This window comes from Oncorhynchus tshawytscha, unplaced genomic scaffold (genome assembly GCF_018296145.1).
Source record: "Oncorhynchus tshawytscha isolate Ot180627B unplaced genomic scaffold, Otsh_v2.0 Un_contig_866_pilon_pilon, whole genome shotgun sequence".
NCBI classification, from domain to species: Eukaryota; Metazoa; Chordata; class Actinopteri; order Salmoniformes; family Salmonidae; genus Oncorhynchus; species Oncorhynchus tshawytscha.
In genome coordinates, this window is record NW_024609600.1 from 235001 (window position 1) to 240059 (window position 5059).

Sequence of the window (5059 nt, forward strand, 5' to 3'; positions counted from 1 at the left end):
AGGAGGAGACTCTCTCCCCCTCTTTCTCTCTCTCTCTCTCTCTCTCTCTCTCTCTCTCTCTCTCAATTCAATTCAATACAAGGGCTTTATTGGCATGGGAAACGTGTTAACATTGCCAAAGCAAGTGAGGTAGATAATATATAAAGTGAATATATAAAGTGAAATAAACAATAAAACAACAGTAAACATTACACATACAGAAGTTTCAAAACAATAAAGACATTACAAATGTCATATATATATATACAGTGTTTTAACAATGTACAAATGGTTAAAGGACACAAGGGAAAATAAATAAATAAGCATAAATATGGGTTGTATTTACAATGGTGTTTGTTCTTCACTGGTTGCCCTTTTCTTGTGGCAACAGGTCACAAATCTTGCTGCTTTGATGGCACACTGTGGAATTTCACCCAGTAGATATGGGAGTTTATCAAAACTGGAATTGTTTTCAAATTCTTTGTAGATCTGTGTAATCTGAGGGAAATGTGTGTCTCTAATATGGTCATATATTGGGCAGGAGGTTAGGAAGTGGATCTGTGTAATCTGAGGGAAATATGTCTCTCTAATATGGTCATACATTGGGCAGGAGGTTAGGAAGTGCAGCTCAGTTTCCACCTCATTTTGTGGGCAGTGAGCACATAGCCTATTTTCTCTTGAGAGCCATGTCTGCCTATGGCGGCCTTTCTCAATAGCAAGGCGATGCTCACTGAGTCTGAACATAGTCAAAGATTTCCTTAAGTTTGGGTCAGTCACAGTGGTCAGGTATTCTGCCACTGTGTACTCTCTGTGTAGGGCCGAATAGCATTCTAGTTTGCTCTGTTTTTTTGTTAATTCTTTCCAATGTGTCAAGTAATTGTCTTTTTGTTTTCTCCTGATTTTCTTGGGTCTAATTGTGTTGCTGTCCTGGGGCTCTGTGGGGTGTGTTTGTGTTGCTGTCCTGGGGCTCTGTGGGGTGTGTTTGTGTTGCTGTCCTGGGGCTCTGTGGGGTGTGTTTGTGTTGCTGTCCTGGGGCTCTGTGGGGTGTGTTTGTGCTGCTGTCCTGGGGCTCTGTGGGGTGTGTTTGTGTTGCTGTCCTGGGGTTCTGTGGGGTGTGTTTGTGCTGCTGTCCTGGGGCTCTGTGGGGTGTGTTTGTGTTGCTGTCCTGGGGCTCTGTGGGGTGTGTTTGTGCTGCTGTCCTGGGGCTCTGTGGGGTGTGTTTGTGCTGCTGTCCTGGGGCTCTGTGGGGTGTGTTTGTGCTGCTGTCCTGGGGCTCTGTGGGGTGTGTTTGTGCTGCTGTCCTGGGGCTCTGTGGGGTGTGTTTGTGTTGCTGTCCTGGGGCTCTGTGGGGTGTGTTTGTGTTGCTGTCCTGGGGCTCTGTGGGGTGTGTTTGTGGGGTGTGTTTGTGTTGCTGTCCTGGGGCTCTGTGGGGTGTGTTTGTGCTGCTGTCCTGGGGCTCTGTGGGGTGTGTTTGTGCTGCTGTCCTAGGGCTCTGTGGGGTGTGTTTGTGTTTGTGAACAGAGCCGATGATGGCATAGAATGCTAGTCTCTCAGATCGTTCACAGTTTTGTGGAAGTTGCCTGTGGCACTGATGTTTAGGCCAAGGTATGTATAGTTTTTTGTGTGCTCTAGGGCAATGGTGTCTAGATGGAATTTGTATTTGTGGTCCTGGTGACTGGACCTTTTTTGGAACACCATTATTTTGGTCTTACTGAGATTTACTGTCAGGGCCCAGGTCTGGCAGAACCTGTGCAGAACATCTAGGTGCTGCTGTAGGCCCTCCTTGGTTGGTGACAGAACCACCAGATCATCAGCAAACAGTAGACATTTGACTTCAGATTCTAGCAGGGGGAGGCCGGGTGCTGCAGGCTTTTCTAGTGCCCGCCAATTCGTTGATATATATGTTGAAGAGGGTGGGGCTTAAGCTGCATCCCTGTCTAACCCCACGACCCTGTGTGAAGAAATTTGTGTGTTTTTTGCCAATTTGAACCGCACACTTGTTGTTTGTGTACATGGTTTTTATAATGTCGTATGTTTTACCCCCAACACCACTTTCCATCAGTTTGTATAGCAGACCCTCATGCCAAATTGAGTCGAAGGCTTTTTGAAATCAACAAAGCATGAGAAGACTTTGCCTTTGTTTTGGTTTGTTTGGTTGTCAATTAGGGTGTGCAGGGTGAATACATGGTCTGTTGTATGGTAATTTGGTAAAAAGCCAATTTGACATTTACTCAGTACATTGTTTTCATTGAGTAAATGTACGAGTCTGCTGTTAATGATAATGCAGAGGATTTTCCCAAGGTTACTGTTGATGCATATTCCACGGTAGTTATTGGGGTCAAATTTGTCTCCACTTTTGTGGATTGAGGTGATCGGTCCTTGGTTCCAAATATTGGGGAAGATGCCAGAGCTAAGGATGATGTTAAAGAGTTTTAGTATAGCTAATTGGAATTTGTTGTCTGTATATTTGATCATTTCATTGAGGATACCATCAACACCACAGGCCTTATTGGGTTGGAGGGTATTATTTTGTCCTGTAGCTCATTCAAGGTAATTGGAGAATCCAGTTTGTTCTGGAATCCAGTGGGTTCTGGTAGTCTTTAATAGTTGATTCTAAGATCTGTATTTGATCATGTATATGTTTTTGCTCTTTGTTCTTTGTTATAGAGCCAAAAAGATTGGAGAAGTGGTTTACCCATACATCTCCATTTTGGATCGATAACTCTTCGTGTTGTTGTTTGTTTAGTGTTGTTGTTTAGTGTTTTTGTCACGCCCTGGTCTTAGTATTTTGTGTTTTCTATATTTATTTGGTCAGGCCAGGGTGTGACATGGGTTTATTTTGTGTTGTGTTTATGTATGGGGGTTTTTTCGTAGGTTTTGGGATTGTGGCTTAGTGGGGTTTTCTAGCAAAGTCTATGGTTGCCTGAGGCGGTTCTCAATCAGAAGCAGGTGATTCTCGTTGTCTCTGATTGGGAACCATATTTAGGCAGCCATATTCTTTGAGTGTTTCGTGATTGTTCCTGTCTCTGTGTTAGTTGTCACCAGATAGGCTGTATAGGTTTTCGCGGTTGTTGTTTTGTTTGTTGTTTTGTTTGTTGTTTTGTTTGTTGTTTTGTTTGTTGTTTTGTTTGTTGTTTTGTTTGTTGTTTTGTTTGTTGTTTTGTTTGTTGTTTTGTTTGTTGTTTTGTTTGTTTGTTTGTTTGTTTGTTCGTTCATTTTCATTAAAGAACATGAGTAACCACCACGCTGCATTTTGGTCATTTTGGCTTCTCCTTCTACAGACGAACGCCGTTACAGTTTTCCAATATTCCCAGAAGTGGTTAGAGTCTATGGATTCTTCAGTTACATTGAGCTGATTTCTGACATGCTGTTCCTTCTTTTTCCGTAGTGTATTTCTGTATTGTTTTAGTGATTCACCATAGTGAAGGCGTAGACTCAGGTTTTCCAGGTCTCTCTATTTTTTTGGTTGCACAGGATTCTCAATTTCTTTCTTAGATTTGTTTTGCATTCTTCATCAAACCATTTGTCATTGTTGTTCATTTTCTTTGGTTTTCTTTTTGAGATTTTTAGACAACAGGAGTTGTGACCTGTTTTTGTTGGTTATGATGTCATAGTTGTGCCTAGGGGGGCAGGCAGGTGTTTGTCCCCCTGTGTGCTGAGGGTGTCAGGTTCTTGTCCGGTTCTGGCATTTAGGTCGCCACAGACTAGTACATGTCCCTGGGCCTGGAAATGATTGATTTCCCCCTCCAGGATGGAGAAGCTGTCTTCATTAAAGTATGGGGATTATAGTGGGGGGGTATAGGTAGTCCACAGGAGGACATTTTTCTCTGTTAAGATAATTTCCTTTTGAATTTCTAGTCAAATGTAAAATGTTCCTGTTTTGATTAATTTAATGGAGTGAGTTAGGTCTGCTCTATACCAAATTAGCATACCCCCTGAGTCCCTTCCCTGTTTCACACCTGGTAGTTTGGTGGATGGGACTACCAGCTCTCTGTAACCTAGAGGGCAACCCGTGGGTCCGTCTCCTCTATACCAGGTTTCTTGCAGGATGACAATGTCTGTATTTCCGATTTCATTGATGAAGTCCAGGTTCCTGCTCTTTAGGCCAAAGGCAGATGACCTCAGGCCTTGGATATTCCAGGATGAGATAGTGAAGGCTTTGTGTTCCATAAAGTGTCCAGTGTTGTTGGTCGTGTGGTTCGGTCTCAGGCCAGTAAGTGTGAACAGCCTGCTGGGCATCTGGTACATGCCATTGGCTTGGGCTTAGTGTAAGAGTGGGGGTTGGGCCTGGGCGTGTGTGACTTCCATTCTCTCCCTCCATCTTTCCTTTTCTGACCGTCCATTTTGCCGTGCGACTTGTCTAAAATGTTAAAATGTTATCCGTAGAGAAGCAGGTAGACGGTTGCTATGTGCATCGCAGAGAGAGACCTGTTGTTATTTTTGCACAGGGACACTGCAGCAAGAGAGTGAGAGTCGCGCCTGATGCGTGGATTCTCCGTCAACTCCTGCTTGCCAACGGTCAAGTTGACTATTCACGGCAGGTCAAGTTGACGGCAGGCCAAAACGACCCTCAGGCCAAAACGACCCTCAGGCCAAAACGACCCTCAGGCCAAAACGACCCTCGGGCCACCAGGAAATGTCCCGGTGCTCCCGACGGCCAGTCCGTCATTGGCTTGGAGTAACCATGGAGTAACCTTGGAGTAACCTTGGAGTAACCTTGGATTGTAAACTGTCATGGTCAACAGTAGCTAAGATGGGGAGAAGTCTGTCCATAATAAATCGCTGTTCTGCCTTCTTTAACAACACTATCAACAAGGCAGGTCCTAGTTTCTACCTTCTTAACAGCACTATCAACAAGGCAGGTCCTACAGGCCCTAGTTTCTACCTTCTTAACAACACTATCAACAAGGCAGGTCCTACAGGCCCTAGTTTCTACCTTCTTAACAGCACTATCAACAAGGCAGGTCCTACAGGCCCTAGTTTTGTCGCACCTGGACTACTGTTCAGTCGTGTGCTCAGGTGCCACAAAGAGAGCCTTAGGAAAATTGCAGTTGTCTCAGAACAGAGAAGCACAGGCCTT